We start from the raw sequence: 27,044 nt of genomic DNA, 5'->3' as shown, positions 1-27,044 counted from the left end.
TCATTACAATGTATATTTAATATATAGTTTAATATATTATGTTATATTATGTTATGAAGTATATTTAATATACAGTTTAACATACGTTATAATGTATATTTAATATACAGTTTAATATACAGTTTAACATACGTTATAATGTATATTTAATATACAGTTTAATATACATTATAATATATATTTAATACACACATCATAACATATATTTAACATACAGTTTAATGTACATCATAATATATATATATTTAATATACAGTTTAATATACATGCAATATACAGTTTAATAAACATTAAATGTACCGTTTAACGCGCACTTCATATAAAATATTTAAAAGAAGAACGGCGCGCAGAATTGAACAACGCGGGAAAACGTATAAAAAAAAAAAAAAAAAAGGGAAGGCCAGAAAGTTAATAAAAGCGATGCATCCCGCGAATCAAATTTGATTCATTAATTGCCGTTTGACGCACAGGCCGGCCGGACGATTCGATAAATTTTCCGGGAGCATTTCGTCGAAAAACCGCGTGCGTACACCTTCTATTATTTTTTCGTTGTAATTGGGCAAAAGTTTCCCGTTGGAGGCCACACTCGAACGTCGATGCCCACTCCGGCTGCTCCGCCATCCGAACACGATAGAGAGTGTACGAAACTCAATGAAATCGATTTCAGCGGTCGTTTGTCGCGCAACCGGGACAAAATAAACCTCAGAACGGGCGGAACGTAATATTTTTACGTTTTCGAAAAACAGGACAATAGCCCGGCCGCCGCCGGGGACAAAGAAAGAGAGAGGGGGGGGGGCGGTCATGTTTCGCGTTATCAAAGCGAGGAATCAGCGGAATGATGAACGTTTTCGAAGCTGCGCGATCAAAAATTACCAGGAACAATGGACGGGGACGTCAAACGGTTTCGATCAATCCCGCACAAAGGCACGTAAGTGGCGTATGAAAATAAATGGGACTTCGGTTTTCGGCTCTGTTCTTCGTGCGTTTCAACTTAACCAACGTTTTCAGGCAATACCGGGCTCCCTTTTAGTCCGTCCGAAATTCGCCTAAAGCCCTGTCACAACGTTCATGCCACTTTTATCGAAATGCAAAAAAAAAAAAAACGAAACATCATCGCATTTCTGTCCGCATTTCGCAAACTGATCGGAACAATTTCAATATTTGCCTTCTTTTTCTGCGCATTTTTATGAAACGCCGCGGACGGTAGAAATCCAAATAATCGAGTTGGTTATTTAGCAGCGTGATTATCGTTCGCTGATCGAATCTATCGTTAAGGCAATTTGTAGTTAAATTAATTTCTAGTAACTTTATGATTTATTTCACTCGTCTTCTAAGACGTAAGTCCAAATTTTGGAAACGTCACTTGCGTCGCCACGATTCTAACACCTATTCAATTATTACTGGATCGCAAATCATCGCGAGAAAGTAAATTGCTAACGTTAATTATTAAATAATTAATTTACTAAATTTGTTGTCCGACTTAAGACATTTTTTATGGGCGGTTTTCAGGGGTTCTTCTAAAATTGAAAACAACGACAAATGGGAGTTTATTAAAAATTAAAAAGAAAAGTTTAATTATCATAAACAACCTATTATTAAATCATTAAAAATTTATTAAAATATTAACTGTGCGAAATGCTGTGAAAATATATAATTTGTTGATTTTTCTGCAAAATAAAAATTGCCTTTCATCGATTGCAAACAAATGTAGCTAAATGGAACATTCTTTCTGTTTTGCTAGTTCTAATTGATTAACAACAATTCATCGACGCTTCAGAATTCTCTTAATATTCTACAAATTGCTCAATTTTGCCATGAACGCGTAGAATCCGCGGTCGAGCAATTAGGTTCGTCGGGAAAAAATTCCTGTAGACGAGCCTGTGCACGTTCGATTTCTACGTCCGATAAATGCCGGCTGCTTGGCACATCGATATTTCCAAATTCGTCCTGTTGCCGACTGTCTCATTTGAAATGTCCCTCCCCCACCCCCCCGCAGCTTAAGCCCTTCATTTGCAGCAACGATCCAATCCCGGTACAGTCACCGTTCAATCACAGTTTAGTGTTCCTTGAATCAGCCGGAGCGCTCCAGTGTTCACACGTTCCGGTCACGTCTCAGTGCACAGAATAACATTTGAACGGCGATGGAATCGTGACTAGACCGCCGCTGCAAGTCAAATTCGACGGGTCCGACATTCATTTTCTCCCTATCTTCCGAATCCGATACTTTAAATGCATTCGGCCTGCTTTTTCCCCCCCGCCGGGTTCCTTTTCGCCCGTGCTTCCCGCACTCGTGCAATTTGTACGTGGCCGGTTCATTGTCGCGAATCGCGGGCGCTGCGAGTTTTCGCAACGTAATAAACAAATAAACGCCGCGCGCCGTTGCTCGCCCTTTGTCGGCCGTCGGATTTCTACGGAATCGCGGGCGTTTGTTTGCCAAAGGGACTTGTGCAGAGTCACGGACTGTATTTCGCAGGTAAAAACCGAGTAGAAAGTGAAAAGTAAAAAAGAGCAGAAGGATTTTAATATCAGCGTATTTGCGTGTACTATTTCCCGCGTGTCAACATTGGCGCAGTAAATTTTCTGTTTAGTTCCATCTGCTCGCAACAAATGCACCAAATTTTTCTGACTGCGGCTGTTCGTTCTTATTTTCCACGTAAATCGAGTTAACGTTTAATGAGCAGTCGCAGTTCGAAGTAGTGAAAGAATTATAACATATAATTAATATATATATATATATATATATATATATATATATGTTTATATGTTATATATATAATTAACATATAATTAATATATATATATATATATATATATATATATATATTATGATATATATAATATATTATATTTATATTTATATTATATATATTATATAATATATATAAACATATATATTAATTATATATATTAATTATATATAACATATAAAAGTCTGTTCATTTTTTGTATATAAATTAAATTAATGTTCAACGAACAGTTGCGGTCCAAAATAATAGAAAGATCGAAACAATTAAAACAATTTCGAAACGTCAACATATTATTCGTTAAAATGATCGAAGAATTAAATAACTTGTAATCGAGTTTATATTTCTTGCGATTAAGCAAGCTTTATTTTGAGAATTAATTCGGCCCATCAATTAGAGTTTTCAAAAAATTCGAAAAATTCAATTCGACTCGATTTATACTATTTAATATATATATTATATATTATATGTATATAACACAGAGAGATCGCAGCAGCATCTTGCAACGGGTTTCGCAATGATTTCGCTTGGATTGCAGCGTAAGTTACGGGTTGATTGCAGATTCCATGCGTTTATGGTGTCTACGATTTAACAGAATTTAATGGCGCTTTTATTTGATTTACTCTGTCCGGTGTCGAGTCGGCCGGTTATCATTGGCCGGCGCACAGTGATGCGAGTCAATTTCTGCCTCGTCCGCGATATCGAACTGCAGCGAAAAGGTTTTCGCGGAACTGCGCCGCCATTATATCGATTGCTTAAATGTTTACCGGTAACGGTTGTTGCAATTTTAATGCGCTTTCGTTAGTGTCTTGGTTCCCCTTCGAGAAACAAGTATTTGCACCACGGAAATTGTTGATCTCCAAGTTTTCACGTTGCGTCGGTACGGCAAATGAAAATGCATTAGGCCGCGGAAGTTTACGCGAGTTTACGCTTCTGCTGGGAAACTCGCGGGCACACGAATCGAATCAAATATTCTCTGCCGCGAATTTCGCTAAGCATCGACTTATAATATGATATAATATTATATAATATAATTTGAATATAATATGAATATGATATGAGTAAAATATGAATTTAATATGAATATGATATGAATATAATACGAATATGATATGAATATGATACGAATATAATACAAATGTAATATGAATATAGTAGAATTATTAGTAGTAAACTGTGGACTGGATATAATATGAATATAATATGAATATGACATGAATATGATATGAATATGATACGAATATAATACAAATATAATATGAATATAGTAGAATTATTAGTAGTAAACTGTGGACTGGATATATTATGAATATAATATGAATATGACATGAATATGATATGAATATGATACGAATATAATACAAATATGACATGAATATAATAGGAATATGACATGAATATGATACGAATATAATTCAAATATAATATGAATATAATATGAATATGATATGAATATGATATGGATATAATACGAATATAATACGAATATGATATGAATATGATACGAATATAATACAAATATAATATGAATATAGTAGAATTATTAATAGTAAACTGTAGACTGGATATAATATGAATATAATATGAATAAAATATGAATATAATATGAATATGATATGAATATGATACGAATATAATACAAATATAATAAGAATATAGTAGAATTATTATAGTAGTAAATTGTAGACTGGATATAATATGAATATAATATGAATATGATATGAATATGATATAAATATGATATGAATATGATATGAATATGATATGAATATAATACGAATATAATACGAATATAATATGAATATAATGTAAATATAATGTAAATATAATATGAATATAATATAATATAAATATAATATAATATGAATATAGCATAATATGGATATAATATAATATAAATATAATATAATATGAATATAGCATAATATGAATATAATATAATATAAATATAATATAATATGAATATAATATAATATAAATATAATATAATATGAATATAGCATAATATGAATATAATATAATATAATATGAATATAGCATAATATGTTTGAACTTCCGCTTCAAACAATTCGCGTAGACAATGTCTCTTTCGCCTAAAACGCTGCATTCGGTTCAGCGTTGAACAGAACGTGAGAACACCCGTGAAAACGTTCTCATAATTTCAGCGATTTTGTACGGGAAAAATCGTGTATCACCGGGTATAGATAGATTTATCAGACCTAGTGCATAGACTTTTTACACTCTATCCGCGTGCAAAGTTTCGTATATCACCGGTCATTGGCGTAGCAACGGTTTAGGGATGCAGGAATTTATAGGAAGTGGAGGCAGGCGATTGTTGTATTTTTAAGGAGCCCCGTGCAATTGTTCTTTCCTTGGCCATTTAAATGGGCAGAGAATGCGGTAAGCCAGCAGCGCGTTTCATTCGTTCTCCAAAAAGCTTTCGCGATACTTAAGGTTATCGGACATTAGGCCGGGATTACGGTGAATTACACAGTTCCTCTACATGTATACGCTAGCTGATAAAGCCGGAGCCGTCCGGAAAGAAACGGCGCCGGCGTAACCAAGGAAATGGAAGCAAAGACGATGCGAATTAGAAGTCGGGCGCGCATTTCGGGGCCGACTGATTCGTCCGATCCCGAGTTGCCGAGGTTTGGTGAACGCGCGTTCCGAACACGCGTTTCTCGTCCCGCAACAAAACCATTAACGGACAACGGGCGTTTCATAAGGCCGACGGAATTTGCCAAATAGCGCGAATGATTTAACAACCGGCCGTTATCAATGAAAACACCCGAAACAATGGGATAAAGTCGCTAATGATCACCGTTGTCGAAGCGAACGATAAAGCTGATTACAAACAAGGGGGCCGCCCGGAAACAATGGAATGCGAAATAAATAAAAGATACATCGAATAAAATCGTACGAATCGGGGCTGGACCGAGAATAATGATGGAAACAATTAAAGGGCCGCGAACAGCATACATACGGACACTGGAAAAATCGATCGATATAATGGGCTCGACAGCGCCGCGACGATTGATACGGATTAAGGGGATCCGAAAATGCGATACGAGTTTGAAAACAATACAATCCGAAACGTCGACGAGACGCGTCGGAAATTCGCGCGTTCGACGCCAGTCGAAAAGATTTTTCGATGCTAATTGACAAAAAAGGAAAAAAAGAAACAAGGAGAAAAGAGAAGATACCACCGAGAGAATTAAAAATGATAAATTTGCAGCTGGAATAATTCGTCGAATATTTTTTGGCACGGCGTGGATTGTTCGGAGGAATTCGGAATTCGCGAGACTTTTTGCCGCAAAAATGATCGCAGATCGACCGATAAAAAGTCGGAACTTCGGACCAGTTAAACGGTGCTCTCTCTCCCTCGCGCGCGCGCGCGCGTCTTTACGCCGGTTTTAAAGTACCTAAATATTTGACAAGTTTATCGGTAAGTGGTCCATTATTCACTTACCCCGAAGAATGTTCTTTGAGACAGCGCCCGGCGATTTAAGGCGAGATTGGCAATTACTTTGCTCGCTGCTACTCGCGTTCGATACATTCTAGACACCGTGGCGTTTCTCGGTCGCTTTGAAAGACAAGCGAAATAAATAAAGAACTCGGCCCCGGCCGGCCGGCAAGTGCAGAAATTAGAAGAAAAGTATCAATCCGATGAAAGCTACGGTCGGCCCCGTCGGACGTATAATTGCAATCCTCTCGTTTAGCGGGAGGAAACACACTTTCTGAGAGCCGGCGATTCTCTTCGCGCTATCGATATATAAATTAAAAAATTCCTCCGCTCCTCTTCTTCCCGCCGCTTGCGCAACAGAATTTTTTATTATTAAACGAAACAATTCTCGCCGTCCTGATTTTACACAGCGTTGCGTTTTTCCCGTCGTCAACGGAATTGCGAGCAATTCGCTTTGACGATTGATTGTAATTAAACGTCATAATATAAAAACGAAAAAAAGGGACACATTTTGTGGACGTAATGGGTGGCAGATAGCGTGTTGGTACGTTATGGATCGCGATAAGGGCGTCCACCAGGTGGATCTTCTAATTTCTTTTTTTTTCCAGCTGAAGAATCATAATCTCTGGCTCGCGCTTACGAACGCTGTTTGACGAGAAATTTATCGCGAAACTTTAATGTGAGAAAATTTCCAACTTTCCTTGGGAACGTCGCTTCCCGGAAGTCCGAACGCGCTGCAACTACCGCAGCAATAATTATAAGCGATATTAGACAAATCTGTGTGCGCTTGGTCGGCCGTTATTTTGCGTGTTTTTAACAATGGGAATTTTACATTGTTACTATGACCGCGCGGTGTCTTTTACCGGGTCCTTTAAACAATTCGAATATCTTAGATAATATTTTTCGCAGAAATTAATTGTTCCTGGTATTCTTGTTGTTAATAATATTCTTGGTAAAAGTGAATTGTTCAGTCCAGTCGATATTTACGAGTCTGCATAGAATGTTAACGAACGAGTTGAAATTAAAATAACAGATTAAACGCTGCTGTCGTCACATTTCATTCGATGAAGCAGAGTTAGCGTTTTTAGCACCGAGAACATTTTTCCCGACAGCCGTAATAATTGTACTAATTTTATGCATTTATTGCTAAGACAAATGCAGAATAATGTTTTCCATCGATTGAAACTATTAGTCGAAGAAGCACGTGCTTATTCGATGCTTCTTTAATACAATTACTCAACGAAGTGCCCGCGTATCAAGCTTCTGACCGGTTAAATAACTGTTAAATAACTCCGAAAACCGCAACATTTCGCGACAACAGTTTTTACAGTATCAAAATATACAATCTGACGAATACGTCGGGACAATGATAGCAGAATATTTCGAGCCGTTTCTCTCCAGAAGCCTCATCTAAAGCGTAATCGAGACGACGGAGAAATATTTTCGGCGTCGCTGGCGGACGAGTCGCTGGCTAGCAGCATGTCGAAAATCGGTATCGGCAAACGTTTCTCCGGGCATCGTCCAATATTTATCGAAGAAGTCGGACTCGATGCGAAGGAAATTACTGATAATCAAGTGGAGGACGACGCTAATCGAGTTTGTGCAACGATCGACCGTACGAAAAGTGTTTCGGTCAATAAACGGTCCATTAGTTGCCGTTTAAACACACGATTTCTGCTACTGAAAGAGAGAAAACGGCGGACGCTGACCGTGAAATGCTCGCCGACGAAGGGATCGAACTTCGTTGCGGGGAGGGAACGGAGGACGGGGCACGGGGAGGGAGGGGGGAATTGCCAATTACATTGATTGCGCCGCTTCCGCGGAGTGGATCGTTTTGTTTGGCCGCCCCGCTTCCGCTGTAATTCCTCCGTTCCGCCGCATTAATGCGGAAACGGGGCCCCGGGAGAAACATCTTGGGCGAGAGGCCCGCGCCGATCGCCGGGAAAATATAAAAATCGGCGCCGGCCGACGGTCCGATGGGTCGCCGAATTCGAAAGCGGTCGTGTCGGCCGATTCGCGATCGTTTGGGTATTTGCATAACATCGGTGGCCGATGGCGAACGGGGGACTTTGTCGGGCATCCGGCGACGCCCGACTTTCGGCTAATGGCCCGCTCCCGGTACCGATTTGTAAACAGGCTGCTGACCCACACGAGTCTATTCCAGCCGCGCGCGGTTTTCTTTCCTTTCTACCGCCTTTGTCCCCCCGAACTTTCGGAGTTCCGTGTCCTGGAAATGAGGCGGGAATCCGGGACAAAGCTATCAGCGGGAATGGTGTTTTTCGAAGTCGCTTCCAGTTTTATGAGCCGCAATTCGCCGAATTCATGGCTAGCGACGATAATGTACTTTCCGCGGAACTTGAGCACCGGTCGTTAACGAATGCGAACGTTGTTTAAATTTTGTTCTTAGGCGGTAATCGTGTTACCGTTAATTTCTCCCGGAAATGTTCGGAGGGGCCGGCATCGAAACCGGCAGATCCGGGAACACTTGGTCGCGTTACTTCGAGCCTCGTTTTTATTAGGAACTCGGGCCAGCCGACGGAAAAATGCGGCGGCCAGTTTTATTCCGATGCTGGAATAAGAACGATCACTTAATTGCTTTATTTATAATTTTTTCTGCCACGATTCGATGGCAATTCGGAGGCCACGTGACACGATTCGATGGCAATTCGGAGGCCACGTGACACGATTCGAAGGCAATTCGGAGGCCACGTGACACGATTCGATGGCAATTCGGAGGCCACGTGACACGATTCGAAGGCAATTCGGAGGCCACGTGACACGATTCGATGGCAATTCGAAGGCCACGTGACACGATTCGAAGGCAATTCGGAGGCCTCGTGACACGATTCGATGGCAATTCGGAGGCCACGTGACACGATTCGATGGCAATTCGGAGGACACGTGACACGATTCGAAGGCAATTCGGAGGCCATGTGACACGATTCGAAAGTAATTCGGAGGCCACATACTAAATTGGACTCATAGAATCGACGTTGCAATAAATTACATAGGCATAGGATTAGGACAGGAAAATTTACAGCAACCCCAATCTTAGCATTTCCAGGAGAAATTACTGTATTTTGGATATGATCAATTATCCGCATATTTCGAAATAGGTAGAAATGTAAAAAGATTCATGCTTTACCAATTCGTGAATCCTCTATAGCTCCCATCTTTCTCAATTCTGCACAATTAAATAAAATACATCAAAATTGTCCAAATTTGAAAATTCATTTTCACGCAAATGTATTACATTTTCCCCAATTTCATTGTTAAGACAAAATCCAAAAATATTGACGAACTAATCAATGCGACGCGATTGAACTTTTCAATTTTGATTCGATTGATCGAATAAAGTACTCTAATTTCACGCAATTTTTTAGACGCGTTAAACGCAAATCAGTTATTCCACGCGGTCGTCTCGATGTTCTCCTTTCGTTTCGTTCGAAAAAATACATTTTTCCCGCGGCGGGATTCCTTTAGGCCGGCGTTTCGCGCCCGGATTCGTCAAGTAATGGGCGTCGGTCGGGGCTCGAGTCTTTTGACGAACCCTGTATTTCGAATCACGCGGTCCAGTAATCATCAATCGATTTGCTATTCGTGTCCAATCGCTGTGCACCGGAACTCGTTGTAGTTGCGCTTTCGACCGGGGAATAATATTCAGACATTCTGGATCATGAATGCGCCGCGATCGTTCCGCGGCCGCTCTATTTTTTGTTATTCCCGGCCGGCGTTCGCGCGTGTGTGATCAATATTCTGTTGCTACGGGGCGGCGTAATTACGCGAATTAGCGGGACGCGGACCGAGAATCATTTTCGAAAGTCCCGTCTCACCGTGGACATCCTCCGGCGACGTTTCACACGCTTTTCGTCCCGCTGGAAATGTCCGAAATCGCGCGTCCGTTGCTTTAAACATTCACGCGTCGTTTCTACCGACAGAGATTGTCGCTTTGAGAATTGTTCCGAGTAAATATTTGTCTTAAATAATTTTTTGAATTGTTTCTTCGTTGTCGAATGTTTCGTTTGAGTAACGATTATTGTTGGCTCGCAACAAATTCTATCTATTTGTTCCGATAATTCTTCAGTTTTTACTTTGAATAATTCGTCACTTTTTAGTCGGATAAGCTATTCGAATAATTCGTCATTTTTTAGTCGGATAAACTATTCGAATGATTCTTCAATTATTAGTCGAATGAACTACTCGAATAATTCTTCAATTCTTAGTCGAATGAACTACTCGAATAATTCTTCAATTCTGAGTCGAATATACTACTCGAATAATTCTTCAATTCTGAGTCGAATAAACTACTTGAATAATTCTTCAATTCTTAGTCGAATAAACTACTCGCATAATTCTTCAATTCTGAGTCGAATATACTACTCGCGTAATTCTTCAATTCTGAGTCGAATGAACTATTCGAATAATTCTTCAATTCTTAGTCGAATAATTCTTCAATTCTGAGTCGAATATACTACTCGCGTAATTCTTCAATTCTGAGTCGAATAAACTATTCGAATAATTCTTCAATTCTTAGTCGAATAATTCTTCAATTCTTAGTCGAATATACTACTCGCGTAATTCTTCAATTCTGAGTCGAATAAACTATTCGAATAATTCTTAAATTCTTAGTCGAATAATTCTTCAATTCTTAGTCGAATAATTCTTCAATTCTGAGTAGAATAAACTAGTCGCATAATTCTTCAATTCTGAGTCGAATAAACTACTCGAATAATTCTTCAATTCTTAGTCGAATGAACTATTCGAATAATTCTCCAATTTCTAGTCGAATAAACTATTCGAATAATTCTTCAATTCTTGGTCGAATAATCTATCGAAATAATTCGTCATATTTTCGTCGAATAAACTGTTCAAATAATTCCGTAAACGTTTCCACTTCGATCGCCAAAGAATCGAAGAGGTCGATCTTCGCACTTCGCGGATGCTCGAGCGAAATATAAATCTGCGAAGACCTGCGAGCGGCCGTCACCCGATTTTCGCGGGAGCCGGAAAGTCGCCCGACTTGGACGAACTTTTAATTACACGAATTTCGAACGGACGCGACGTAAATCCGTTGCAGCGGTGGCCGAGTCGCGGCACGATGCGAAACGAACGTTTCTTGCCGAGCGTGGTGTTCCCGGAATTTTTTTTCGAAAAATCTTTCGCGCGTCGACGGCGGCAGTTCGTTTTCATTTAATTCCGCGGGAGATTAATGGCGGCTATTTACCCGGCGAAATTCTACGACACGCTGTATATATCTTAGCGACAGATTGAAAATCGGGGGCAGTTGCGTTCGAAACGCGTGCGGGGCCGCGAGGGTCGGCGCGGCGGCTGCGGGAACCTGTCGAATCGTTACGAACATCGAAAAATGACGGTGCAATTAGGCGGACCGGTGCGCGGCCAGTTCTTTGTTATTCAAAGAATTTCCTTTACTCTCGTGTATTATACATGCGCGCGCGCACACACGTGCTCGTCGGTTCGTCCTTTTTTCTTCCCCCTTTTTTTTTCTCGTTCCGTGTTTTGTAGATGAAAAAATATAGCCTGTCCGCGATTTTTCATCAGGTCTGTTTGAACCCGCGGGAACGAAACGGCCGTGAGAAGGACACCGGGTACCTACAAATTGATCGATTGCGTAACCGTTATAAAAAACCCATTAATCAAATCGCATAATTGGAGAAAATTTCTTTCCGTGGCGGCCGAGAGGCTGTACACGTGTTTCCCGCGCTCGTTCGCGCGCGTAATTCTTTTCCGATTCCGCAGTTCGTCTCGCGATGCGCGGATAAATCGAACTAATTGGAGGGCTAATCAGCAATTAGCGATTCGTCTTTCTACGGGGCGAACTCGATGGCCGGGCCGCTGGGCCCGTTGTTGTGCAACGGGCAGCGCGAAGAAGTTACCTGAATTCCGCGCGGAAAGTGGAACAAAGATTTCGATCGTTCTTTAAACGCTCGGCGATTTTATAATTCGTTCCGGTCGTTCCGTCTCTCTTTTCAATTAAACAGATCCTGCAAGATTTTACCGATTACGCTGTATCCGTCGTAAAATCATGTTCGACGTAACGTTCGTTACGTTCTGAATTATGCGCGTTTCATTTTAAAAGGCTAATAATAATGATGATGATAGAAAGATAGCGACGTTTTAAATAAAATAAAAATTAGAATAATGTAAAATAAAATTCGTCGTTAAAGTAAATGTCATAATCACATATACATTAAAATAAAAATCGTCGTTCAAATAAAAATCATCGTGCAAATAAAAATCATCGTCCAAATAAAAATTATCGTTACAATAAAAATCATCGTTCAAATAAAAATCATCGTCCAAATAAAAATCATCGTTCAAATAAAAATCATCGTCCAAATAAAAATCATCATTAAAATAAAACAAAAGATTCTATTTACCGTAAGTAAATAAATTTTCCCGATGGTACGACGATCTCTTAAAAATTAAAGATTGAGAATTCAGTGCACGTTAATTAATTTTTCGACAACCAGTTACCTCAAGTAACACCTTCCAACATTTTCTAGGATTTTTCTTGACCAGATAACGATTAGAACAGGCTCAAATATTCCCACCGATAAAATATGCCGCCATCTATATACAGGTCTCACCACCCCTAATTTCAAGGGGTGAATAATTAAAAATAAAACAGAAGATCGAATAACAGCTTAATCACTGTGCAATAAAATGATGGCAAGTGAGTATTCCAATTTGTCGAAAATTCATATCGTGCCCATGAAAGGGTTGATAAACGCAACAAGGAAATGCAACAGTGTTGCCGGATTTAATATGCTGCCATCTGTATACCCACTATATACCCAGCACCCCTAATTTCAAGGGATGAATAATTAAAAATAAAACAGAAAATCGAATAACAGCTTAATCACTGTGCAATAAAATGATGGCAAGTGAGTATTCCAATTTGTCGAAAATTCATATCGTGCCCATGAAAGGGTTGATAAACGCAACAAGGAAATGCAACAGTGTTGCCGGATTTAATATGCTGCCATCTGTATACCCACTATATACCCAGCACCCCTAATTTCAAGGGATGAATAATTAAAAATAAAACAGAAAATCGAATAACAGCTTAATCACTGTGCAATAAAATGATGGCAAGTGATTGCTCCAATTTGTCGAAAATTCATATCGTGCCCATGAAAGGGTTGATAAACGCAACAAGGAAATGCAACAGTGTTGCCGGATTTAATATGCTGCCATCTGTATACCCACTATATACCCAGCACCCCTAATTTCAAGGGGTGAATAATTAAAAATAAAACAGAAGATCGAATAACAGCTTAATCACTGTGCAATAAAATGATGGCAAGTGAGTATTCCAATTTGTTGAAAATTCATATCGTGCCCATGAAAGGGTTGATAAACGCAACAAGGAAATGCAACAACGTTGCCGCATTGCCACGGATAAATGTACGAACGACTGCGAAACATTCGCGATCTTTTTATCCGCGACGAAGGCAGACGCGCGAGGATTTTCGCGATTGGCCGTGCATTCTTTTCGAGCGCCCTTTCACGAGTTTCCCCGTTAATTCGCAAAGGATTTCATCGTCGCAGGACGCGGCGGGACCCCCCGTCGGGCTCCCGTACAAATTAATTTGCGAAGCGCTGCTAGCCGTTACGATGCACGTCATACGATTGATTGGACGTGTTTTCGTGTAACGATTGCCCCGGCTCGCGTCAAACGGCCAATAAAGGCTCATTAAAATCGTATCATCGTCGGCCGCATTTGAGCCCCGCATGAAATAACACGGTCACGTTGCAATTAATTTTACTACTTCAAACGTGTCTTTCAGCGATGATCCCCGGGATCGGAATCATTAAAAACTGCGCCGGGGAGACGGACGGGTGGAAAAACGAACCGGGGGATGCGCGCATTCCGTGCCCTCCGCGCTTTGTTGCACGTGCCTGTAAATTACTAACGTTCCAGTACGATAAATACAATGCAATTAAACGGGAGAAGCGACGTTACCCCGATGTAATATTTTCCAAATTAACTTTCGGATACAATGCGATTTATAAACGAACAGAGCATATCAGCGATTTTAATATTTTTCAAATTAACTCTCGGATACAATGCAGTTAAACGAGGAGAGCAGAGACGTTGCCGATTTAATATTTCTCAAATTAACTTTCGGATACAATGCAACGAAACGAGGAGAACCGGTTTCCGATTTAATATTTTTCATATTAACTTTCGGATACAATGCAATGAAACGAGGAGAGCGGTTGCGGATTCGAATATTTTCCGAATTACGAAGAGAAATTGCAGCATTCGAGAATTTTGATCGCGCTCCGTACGATTTCTAATTGGACGAAAGAAAGCCGCGACGTTGTCAAACAGCTGCTCAATTATTGTTATCGGGGGGGTCGAATGCAAGCGAACGCGGGGGGAGGGGGCTGGGGGGGCTCCCTGTAAAACAGCGGCGGTCTCGAGCGCAAACGGATCGAATGAAATTTAAAACTGTTTACAGATCGTTTAAAGCGAAACGGAAACACTACGTTCGCCGATGTTAATTACATGGACATGAATTACGCCGGCAAATTCCGAGCCCGTAGGTGCCCGCCGTGTTAACCGCGGATGAATCTATAAAACCAATGAATTTAAATCGCTCGACCGCCAATGGAATTTCTATGACGTTTACTTAGCAACACTGCTCAAAGAGCGCCGTTTCATTATCATAATGAATCGAGCCCGTGTCGCCAAGATCGGCGGTTTGGTCACGTGGACGCGGAAAATCGCGCCCGATCAACGTTAACCCGCAAATAAACGCGAACATTCCGAACCGAAATTGTGTTCTTGCCTCTTTCAGGCTTCATTTGTATTTATTTATAATTGTAATAGTTACAATTGTATATATATTATTATATTATTATATATTATATATTTATTATTTAATATAACTATTATATATATAATAGTTTATTAATAATAATTATTATTATTATTTTATATATATAATAGTTATTAATTATAATGGTTATATAAGTCGGACGTTCGTTATTCTAGTTTTGTTCGTTCGATTATTATTTTCTTATCGATTTATATTTTATTATAGAGCTCTATAGTATGTCTAATAAATAAATAATTACTTTGATAGTACGTTGATTGCAATTGGCATTTAGTAAATGACGATAATTGACACCCGAATTTATTTTTTACACTCGATTTTAACCCATTATCCGCCAATGTCCCATTTTTGGGACACTTTTACAAATTTTTTCCTTCTAAAAAACTGCAACTTCTAAATAAAATACAGGCATTAAAATAGTGAGAACAATTATGCTTGAAATCATTGTGAACTTCAGGTTGAAACTAATAACCTCAATTTAATATTTTATTGTACTTTTGAATTACGGAGGGTGAAAAAGTATTTGAAATATCCGCGCAAAAATCTAAATTTTGCTTTCGAATTTGTTGAAGATCGAAAGACCGATTTATGCGATACTATTAAGTTTTTAATCAATTCTGTATGCTATTAAACGCTTCGCCGAATTGCTTATTCTATTCGAAGCAATATATTCGCATCCGCTCGAACTTTCTCTAAAAATTGTGCAACAATCGCTCGATCGAATCACGGAATCCGTCGAATTATGAGACAGAACTGTTCGCACGGTATGTATTGGGTTGGCAACTAAGTAATTGCCGATTTCAGTTATAGATGTCTCTCACTCCCATTTTTATGATATCCGTAAATGTTATATTATAAAATTATTATTATTATTATTATTATGTTATTTTTTATTATCCGCGAATGTTAGCAACTGGACAAATTGAATGCAGCGGTCAAGGAAAAGCGACCAGAATTGGTCAATCGTAAAGGTGTCATTTTCCAGCAGGACAATGCTGGGCCGCACACGTCTTTGTCCACTCGGCAAAAATTGATGGATATTGGTTGGGAATTGATGTTACACCCATCATATAGCCCTGATCTCGCGCCATCGGATTACCACTTATTTCAATCCCTGGACAACTCCCTCCGTGGTAAAACTTTTAACGATGATGACGCTGTAAAATCTCACTTGACTCAGTTTTTGGCCGAAAACGATCAGACTTTCTACGAGCGTGGAATGTTCAAGTTGTCAGAGAGATGGCAAAAGGTCATCGAACAAAATGGAAAATACATTACAGATTAAACTTCGTTCCAAGTAAAAAAAAATTGTTTCTTTCATTGAACAAATCGGCGATTACTTAGTTGCCAACCCAATATAATGCGGCACAAGTCGAGGAGTACCGCGGCACCGAAAGTTATTTCTAGAACGTTGAAGTTCCATCGAGTGCCGCAACTAACGTTACAGGACGGTAATGAGATATTAACAATCTCCGGGATTATTACTAATACTAGTCCAATATTAATGGCCGACAGGGAAGTGTCTGTGATCGGGATAACCAACGGGATCGACACGTATACTGTGTCTGCAGCGCTGTACAAGACACGACAGGAAATTTAGCAGCGATTAAATGCTCTCAAAATTCGTTAACGGGGAGCCGGAGCACTGAATTAATTAGATCTGGAGTGGGAAGGACGATGTCAAGATTCTTGAGAAATTCTAAATTACTATTGCTCCGGTCGTTAAGACATTCATTAACGTTACGCCCGGAGAAGCTATTACTTTTATTACAACAAACTCGGAATTATTAATCGGAAATATCGATCGGCGGAACGGCCGACGGAACATTCTATTAATCCCCGAAGCTGTTTATTAATTTACTATTGAAGCGGCGCGATTGTTGCTCGTCGACCGACGAGATCGCGTTTCGAAACGCTTCGCGAGCTGCGACGATTTTTCTACGAGTTTAGGATTTTAAACAATTCGCAGAGAATGCGGATTTTTATTCGAATAGATTGTTAAGTGGTGAAACGATAAAATGAATTTAAAAAAAGGTGTTGGTACATTTACAATTGGCTAAGGAAAACAGTTCATTATCGTTGATTTGTTAAGCTTGATCCGAGGAAAAAGTTTATATTTTTCCATTCGAATCTCTATAGATTGACGTTGAATAAGCTTTTATTTGGAATACGTTAAATGTGCTTTTCTTTTTGGTGGTTTTCCATTAGTGTCGAGCGAAAAGCGACTGTGAAAGATCAGTTTTATTAACAAACTCAGGTCTAAAGTTACCAAGGCTGTATTAAAATTCCGTCGAAGTTGGTGTTTCGCCGGCTACGAAATCGAATTCACAAGCGAACGTGAAATCATTGTTTCAGAAAAGTCGAAGAACAACGCAGGGAAAGAAAAAGAAACAATGAAAAATTATGGAATACCGAATGACGTCGAGGAACAGGAAAGAAGAGAGTGCGAGCGAGAGAGAGAATTGACTGGAAGAGGTAAGCGAGCAATAAAAAAAGTACTTATGCAAATATAAGATAAAGAGGATGGAAAAGAGGCGGGAGTACAATGAAGCGGAAAATAGTAATAACGTGTCAAAGAAGTGTATCGTATTACTGCGAATTCATAAAAATTCCTTTCGAAGCAGATTATCGGCGAATTGTTCCAATGTGAAGAAGAAAGGTAATCGAGTTGTCTTCCACACTGCTGATAAAAAGAAATCATTGTCTCCATTGTTCGATTGCGTTTATATTGCACTTCTGCCACGAGGAATCTCTCGGAATATAATAATCAAATAATAATTAAATAATATAATATAAATATAGTACGATATAAATGTAATATAATATAAATATAGTATGATATAAATATAATATAATATAAATATAGTATAATATAAATATAATATAGTATAAATATAGTATAATATAAATGTAATATAGTATAAATATAGTATAATATAAATGTAATATAGTATAAATATAGTATAATATAATATAATATCAATATAATATAATATAAATTATACTGTTGACACCGGAACTATACAGGGAACTATACAGACTCCACAATTATGTTAACACCCGGAACGGGGTGATACCTGAGGTCATTTGAAGTAACTTTCTCCTTAGCGAAAATGCAATCCGACGCTTCGTTTACGAGTTATTAACAAAAAACAGTGACCAATGAGAGGCGAGATCAGCTGGCTCTTAGAGCCAATCAGTGGAACTGGGCTCCGCGCGCTCGTTGCAGGGACCGCCTCTCACCATTCGACCTCGCCTCTTATTGGTCTGCGTTTTTCGTTAATAACTCGTAAACAAAGCTACGGATTGAATTTTCGCTCAGGAAAAAGTTGCTTCGAATGACGTCAGGAACCCCCCACCTCAGGATCACCTTGACAGTTTGATACCTTGTATATTCGAGTCTCATTGGCTTTATCAGACATTTGCTGTCGGACATTTTAAGCTCTAATATCTTCTAATCAGCTTTAAGCTTCTTCAGCTTAAACTTTCTTCACACATTGTACATGCGGGACGTGCAAAAGCGTACAACTGTTTGCGTACTTCATAAAAAAATCAATTTTGATAGCAAAACATTAAAGAAACAGTCCACGATAAACAACTAAATAAAACGAGACGAGAGTTCGTGGCATATTAATAACCTGAACGACTTAAAAACGACTTGTAAAACGATTCCAGTAAAATTATCGGAAATAATCCTCGTACAATGTGTTAAGTTCCCAATAAAAATGGCGTCTCGCGGACAATAGCGACACACAGGTCTCGAGAAACGAGACAATCTCTCAATTAATATCGAGGTCTGGTCGTCGGCCGTCTCGCAGAGGCTCCGCCGATATTTTCCATAGGAATCGCGGTAAATCTCGGTCGAAGCGGAATTCTGCTCGCGCGCGTGCTCGCGGGCGGTCTCTTAAACCCGCACAAAAGAGGAGCCTTTGATTTCTCACGTAGAGAAGGGACGGGCTCTCCTACGGCGGTAGCATTGACTCGTTATCGTAACATTATCGGTGAATGGTCAAAAGGGTCGCAGGAAAAGGACACCGAGCGTGGAAAAGGAGGAAGTCGGCCGCGGGGAGCCGCGGGGAAAAAGGAAAACAGTGAGTTTCAGCGGCCGGGCTGGAAAAAGCGGGGAAATAGAATACGAACTGAGCGATACTCTCGAACGGTCGACCTCTCGACGTTTCTCTCTCTCTCTCTCTCTTTCTCTTTCTCTCTTTCTCTCTCTCTCTCTTTCTTTCTTTCTCTCTCTCTCTCTTTCTTTCTTTCTCTCTCTCTTTCTTTCTCTCTCTTTTTCTCTCTCTTTCTCTCTTTTCCTCTCTTTCTCTCTCTCTTTCTTTCTCTCTCTTTTTCTCTCTCTTTCTCTCTTTTCCTCTCTTTCTCTCTCTCTCTCTCTCTCTTTTCCTTTCTTTCTCTCTCTCTCTCTCTCTCTCTCTCTCTCTCTTTCTCTCCGTGAAATCTCATACGTGATTTATCGCGCAATGAACGGATCTCAAAGGCCGAGCGATCTCGAACGGAATATTACAAGTCCGCGGGCATGCACGGTCGCGTCCACCCAGAAAATGGTACGATCGCCAAATACGTACACAGTGAAACACAAATTTCAAATGTTAAAGGATCAGCACCCTTAACACGTCGAGCGCCGCGACGACCACAAATGTGTGACGCTAATTTTTGACCAATTTTGAGAATTCATTCTCATTGTACGAAAGAGTTCTAATGTCGTCCACTATGATCAAATTTAATTTTCTAGTTTCAGTTTCATTAATTAAATCGTTCCGACGTTGTTGGAATTTTAGTGGTTTAGTGGTTTATATTTTAGTTAGTCATTTATTTAGTCGTCGAGATTCGTGTGTTAACCCTCTGTATTATTTTGACGAGTCCAATTCGCGGTGCAAATTTTTAGTAATAATTTGTCGAGTATAGATGTCATTCTGTTCTTTAAAATGTTATCATCGATATTCAAGCATTCCAGTAAATTTCGGCACACGATAAACATTAATTTTCTTTCCCTTCTAAGAAATGATCGCAGTCGAAAAATTTCGAATCGCAGTAACTGCGAAGAGAATGGTACGTCAAGGGGTTAAGTATTGATTTTTTAGTTGTTCGTAGTACGACGCCCTGTTGTTTTTTTAGCCTTCTCAATCCTCTACGGGGGGGGGGGGGGGGGTAGGAAGCTTCATCCCTTAGGTTGCAAAGATACATTTATGAGTTTTTTAGTAAATATATGTGTTATATTAATATTTGCTTTAATATTTAATAGTTTCAATATTAATTCTTTTTCATATTAATACGTGTTATATTAAAAATATCTTGATATTAAATAAAATTAATATCAAAAATATTAGATATTGAAGCAAAATATTAAATATTGAAACAAAATATTAGATATTAAAGCAAAACATTAAATATTAAAGCAAAATACTAAATATTAAAACAAAATATTAAATATCAAAGCAAAATATTGAATATTAAAACAAAATATTAAATATTAAAGCAAACTATCAAATGTTGAAACAAAATATAAAATATTAAAACAAAATATAAAATATTAAAGCAAAATATTAAATATTAACTCCTTGCACTCGAATGGTGACTCTGAGGCACCACTAAAATTTGTTATATCACGCTTCAAGATAACTTTTACATTAACAAAATCTAGATTTAAAAAATTGTTAAGAGCATAATTGTTGAGCGAGTCCCAAGTGTCAATTTCATATGCATAAAATGTATCTTGTCATATAAAATAGAAATACTCTAAGTTATAAAAATGATTTTATATTTAGAGTTCAAAGTAACTTCGAGTTCAAAGGGTGAAAGCAAAAATACCGTACACTCGGAATAAGTGTCTTATTATCACCTATAATATAAACGAGCATGAAACAACGAGCGCGAAGTTTCGTTGTGCCGGTACCCGGCACGAATATAGTCGCGAGTAAATTATAAAATTCTTTTGAGGTAGCCGCGAGACGATTTGCCCAGCGTTTGACTTCCTTTAGATCGATGCCGGGTAGTGGCGTAGTCGGGGGAGACGCGTTTCAGCCTGTATCCGAGGCGGTGAATTTGATTTGAAGACGCTCTCGCAGCGAGGAATATTTTTAAAGAATTATTCAAACACGAGCGGAGAATCCTTTCCGTATTTTTCGTCAAAGAAACTTACGTAAATTGATGGGCTTTCAGGCAACGGAGAATATGAGAACGGGCACACAACATTTTCTTGCCTTCGTCTCGTCGTCGTCGTCGACGGGCGGCGGCGACGCGGCGGAAGAACTAAACTATTGCGCTCTTTCTGTCGATATCCCTGACTCGTTATCGTGACGTTATCGTCGAATGCACGTCGAAAAAGGGTATACGATGGAACGATACCGGCGAGCAGGGTAAATGGTATTTTTCGTAAAAAGAAACAGAGTGAAAGAGTGCGGGCGGAAGGAGGGGGGTGGCAGGGGGCGGCCGGGGAATGCCGAGCAGACAGAAAACGCGGAAGAAATCCGAACGAGGGATTCACTGAAACTTGCTTGCCATCTTGAACGTTCCATTAAAGACGCTCCCGTGAAATGAAAATTTCGAGGTGTGACGGCGCACTTCTCTATCCCCGGGTTGGAACAAATAAAAAGACGAGACGACGGGAAATGCTCTCGTTTCATCGGCTCTAGAGAGTCTTGAAATTTATGCACGCCGAGAGTGACAAACAGCCGTCTTTTCTGATTCATTGTACACCGCGGAACTCCGCGAACTCGATACTCTCTATTCCACGGGTGTCAAACTTAAAAGCTAACTTGGGCCAAATAAACAATGCTTAACTTTAGGTGGGCCGCAACAAAAAAAATCAATGTTCATAGAAACAAATATTTTTATTTCGACTAGTACATTGTAATAAAGTTAAATTATTATGTATATTATAATATTATAATTATGTGTAATATATAATATATAATATTATAATTATGTATAATATATAATATATAATATATAATATATAATATATAATATATAATATATAATATATAATATATAATATATAATATATAATATATAATATATAATATATAATATATAATATATAATATATAATATTATAATTACGTATAATATATAATATATAATATTATAATTATGTATATTATATTATATGTATATTATTATGTATATAAAGTTATAAATTATTGTTTACGTCCTGATACTTGACACCAAAAATGTTCATCTCGGGCCGCGAGTTTGACACCCCTGCTCTATTCTATATGTATAGTCGAGCCACCGAATTCGCTCTTTTTATTTAACCGATGCGATAACTAGAACGACGATCTTCGCGCGACTTCTCGTTTTCGTGCGGCGAATTTTTCGAATTTCAGAATCGAAGAGACGTTCTTCGCGTCGACTGAAAGATTACTTTTGGTGCGAGAATGAAATAAAAATGCTGTTAAACTTCGTTGATTTACCAGTTTGTTTTTCTTCGTAAGAATAAGGTAAAAATGCTGTTAAACTTCGTCGATTTATTCGTTCTTCTTTGCGCAAGAATAACGTAAAAATGCTGGTTAAACCTCGTCGATTTATTCGTTCTTCTTTTCGCTAGAATAAAATAAAAATGCTGTTAAATCTCGTTGATTTATACGGTTCTCTTTTCGCAAGAATAAAATCAAAGTGATATTAATCCTCGTCGATTCATTCGGCTTTCTTTTCGCAAGAATAAAATCAAAGTGCTATTAAACCTTGTTGATTCATTCGGTTTTCCTTTCGCAAGAATAAAATAAAAATGCTATTAAACCTCGTTGATTCATTCGTTCTTTTGCGTTTAAAAAATCTACATAAATGGATAAACGAAACGCAGAGAATTGAAGACACACGAATATAATATTATTATTGCACTGTTTCGACTGTGTTAACATCGTTGAAAGAAGAGTTCCTTTTTCCATCAAATTTCCATTTTCTTTTAACAATTGAAGACAATGTTTATTTTACATCCGCAGTAATCGTAAAATGTTGCAAAGAGGAGTTTCGAGACTGCTCTCAGGACAATTTCAGGATATTTAGAGGACTTTCTTCGAATTGTAAAAAGTCTAACATCTGTTATTTCGAACTGTAAAGATAATTCTGACGACAATTCTAAAGAGAATCTTACAGAGAATGATAAAGAACGATTAATTTCAAATTACTTCGAGCCGTAAGACCAGTTCATTTTTAAGCCCTCGAAGACTTCAAGACCAATAGTCTCGATTCGTAAAAAATCTGCGACTTCTAATTTCGAACTCTGAAGAGTCTGTAACGTCTTATTCTATCGGATCGAACGATTTCAGCATCGATCGCACAAGTTCCTATCGCCGAACGAGCAATGCTCCCGGCTCGAAGTTCGCGTGTAACAACGAGCCCGCGCGGGTTCCCGAATTTTTCGATGGGTGGTGGAGAGGAGTTGGGGGGCCTGGCAAGTTCGAAACGAGAATATGAACGGGATTAATTCAGCCGAAGCGAGCGGCGAACTAATCGGCCGAGTAGCCGTGTATGAAGAAGACCTCGAGATAACCTCGAGTCCCGGTCACTCGCCCGGAAACTTTTTAATCAAATCACTCCGCCGAAAAGTTCCCGCCAGTTTGTTTATTATTTAAAGTTCGGATAGTTTCGGGCCATTTTCCCCGGAAGAATCGGAGGGAGAAAGTTGCCGCATCGTCGACGACGACGACGACGACGATGGAGGTCGCGGAGAGATTCTTGGGCTGCCGGCCGGACAAATGAAAAGCCACTTTAAACTCGTTATGGCGAAGTAATACACTCGGAAATTTCAAACCGGACGATGAAATTGCGCCGATACGAGCCGCGCGCGGATTTATCCGGCTTCGGGGGCCACCGGTGCGAGGGCGACGTCGTCCGTGCGCCCCGGCCGTCGACTAATTGCGAGCAGTTTTAATGAGCGTGCTGCACTTTTATTTCGCCGTCCTCGCCGCCTTGTTAACGGACTTTGGCTTTCGCGACACGTATGCCGGTTCGAGATGCGCCGGCCACTGGGAGCCGGCAGGAAACGACAGAAATCCTGCGGATATCCTGAAATTGTCCCGAGTCCGCTACACACGTAACCCCTATATCCTGCGAACACCCACGGAATATTTTCGCGGAGCTTTCGCCCGACCTGTAAGGGACTCGATTATCGAACGCAACAAGTACCGCCCCCCCCCCCCCGCCTCGGTCTGCGCTGCATCTCGCCGAACACTGCATTAATTAGACTTAATGTCCGCCCGATAGACCTGCGAACAATCGGCGAACCTCGTCTCGGACGCTGTTCGCGAGATATTTAGGGTGGACAATAGGGTAGAAGGTGTTTTCGATGCTAGACACAATTTTCGCAATTCGAGTGACGTTTCTTTTAGGGACTCGAAGGTAATTTATTCTCGTTCGATGCTTTACTGAGCTCTTTTACGAGCTTTATTTCTCGCGAATTCGGTATCGAAAGATTGATATCATTTTTGGGGGTATAGTAATGTCTCTCTAATTGACTCTCTGATTGACCACAAAAATGGACAATTTGGGAAGTAGAGATACGATTATTTTTATAGTTATAAATTGTCCACAATTATGCCGCAATTCGCAATTCGAGCCACAAGGCTCGAATAATCGTATCTCCTCTTCCTATATTGTCCATTTCAGTGGACAATCTGAGCGACAGTAAGGGAGACATTACGGTATTTTGAGTACTTTCGTCTTTTGCGTGTTTGATTTTAGCAAATAAATAATTAGTTGCATGCTAATGAAAAGATTGATATGTTTTATGGTGTCTAATAATGGGATTTCGTTGCTGAAACTGTTGCTGCGAATAGTAAAAATTTCTGCAAATAGGAAAAATTACTACAAATAATAAAAATTACTAGAAATGAAAACATCGTTGATTCCAGCTCTTGGTAATCTCAATATTCGAAAATTCAGCTCTAAAATTCAGCAAAATTTCAGAGTTCACAAAAAAAAATGCAATTCATTAAATTCATTGTAAACAAATACTAATAAGCAAACATCGCGTTTAACGAACGAACAGGCTTCGACGCTGCAAATAGCAAAAATTGCTGCAGATAGTAGAAATTGCTATAAATAGTAAAAATTACAGCAAATAGCAAAAATTGCTACAGACAGTAAAAATTGCTGCAAATAGAAGAAATAACTACAAATAATAAAAATTACCAGAAATGAAAATGTCGTTCATTCAACTCTCGATAATCTCAATATTCTCTAAAATTCAGCCGAATGAAACTATTCAGTAAAATTTCAAAGTCAACATTACAACATTATACAACACAAAAAACACAATTCATTAAATTCATTAAATTCATTGTAAACAAATACTGTTAAGCAAACATCGCGTTTAACGACCGAACAGGCTTCGACGATGAAACAGTCGCATATTATAACGCGAAACTAAATTCTCAGCGATTCGTGAGTCGCATTGTCTTCTCCGCTGTATTATAAAACGCGGCACATATAAGTGGCTCCGTGAATCTTTTATCCGGCAAGTATTTCCCCCGGGAAGATTATTGGTATTGAGATTGTAAATAACTCACGGCCAGAGGAGAGTACCCGGTTGATCACTTTCTAAGAACCGTTCATACTTTCACGCACGTTCTATTCCAGTCCGGGAAATTACGTTATAAGGGATCCCTTACATTGAACTCATTCCGCAGGCGTGAGAAAGGAATTCTTTTCAAGATCGCCTTCAAGAATTTCAATAAAAGCCCCGTAAAGGTGATAGTTCACTATCCAATACACTTTGATATCTCGTTCGGTCGGAAAGGCAGATTTTCCTGGCGCGTTGTGCATTTTATTCGAATCCCGATTATCATTGTTCCAGACAAATCGAAATCGTTTCTGTCGCGAAACTGCTGATTTTGTGCATTCGAAGCGAAAACTGTCGGTCGTTTTACAATTAATTTAACGCTAGGATAATTTACAGCAGCTGTCGAAATTAAAGTTTCTTCGCGTGAACGAATAACTGAGTAAATAATTTTAGTAAATATTCGCGGGATAATATATTAACCCTTTGCACTCGAAGCTAATTTAAATGTAAATATAAAATCATTTTTCTAACTTATAGTATTTTTATTTTATATGACAAAATGCATTTTACGTATATGAAATTGACTCTTAGGACCCACGCAACAGTTACACTCTTCACAATTTTTTAAATCTAAACTTTGTTAATACCAAAACTATCTTAAAACGTGATATAACAAATTTTAGTGGTGCCTCAGAGTCACCACTCGAGTGCAAAGGGTTAAGAAGTCAGGTCACTATTTTTAAGAAGTCAGGTCACTTTTGCCAAGATTGAAATTTAATTAAAAATAAGGGAACGTGCACTGCAACGGAGCTTGTTGTAATTTCGGTCGATTTTTTTTTATTATGCTTGCAACAGGGCAGTGAAATAATTATTTTGCATTCGAATCTACTCAAAGAATATTGTAATTTTGATTCAACTATTTCTGCAAATTTCTGGCAGCTGCGAATCGACGGAACGCAGAGTCTCTTTTCAGAAATTGTTTTCAGCTTTCTTCGACACTCTCCCATCCGTGCAATGGTTCAGCCCGCATTGCACGGCCATCACAATTATTGCCGAGTGCTCATCAATCTGCTGTTTCCATATCGGAATCCCATGGGCGCATTCCACACGAATTTAGAGGAAGTAACGCGTGACAGGTAATATTGGCCAACGCGGGGGAACAGAGGAGCTGTTTCCCGCGATTAAAACGAAACAATATTGCATCCAATAATACTACCCTGCTTACACTGTTCAAGATTAACCACTCTGATAATCTAGCTAATCTAGGTAACGCTCGATTCATCCTGCTAATTAATTACCACGCGACCTACTCTCTCTCTCTCTCTCTCTTTCTCTCTGAAGAAATCAGGCACGGAACCTAGACAGTAGTACAGTTTAGGAATTTTTTTCGAAAAAGTTGGTAGACTTTTTGTACAAACAATTATATCATTTGAAAGTACACACATTGTACAGTA

The 27,044-nt window shown here is 39.1% G+C and overlaps 1 protein-coding gene across 1 annotated transcript in view; it reads right to left on the bottom strand.

Annotated features, from left to right (window-relative positions):
- Positions 1-27,044, bottom strand: part of LOC117225986 (uncharacterized) — a 341,074-nt gene that overhangs the window by 79,663 nt on the left and 234,367 nt on the right. The gene's annotated exons all lie outside the window — the stretch shown is intronic.

This window comes from Megalopta genalis, chromosome 11, assembly GCF_051020955.1.
Source record: "Megalopta genalis isolate 19385.01 chromosome 11, iyMegGena1_principal, whole genome shotgun sequence".
In the NCBI taxonomy this organism is placed as follows: Eukaryota; Metazoa; Arthropoda; class Insecta; order Hymenoptera; family Halictidae; genus Megalopta; species Megalopta genalis.
The sequence above is the reverse complement of the archived record's forward strand: the minus strand, read 5'-3'. Positions and strand labels throughout refer to the sequence as shown.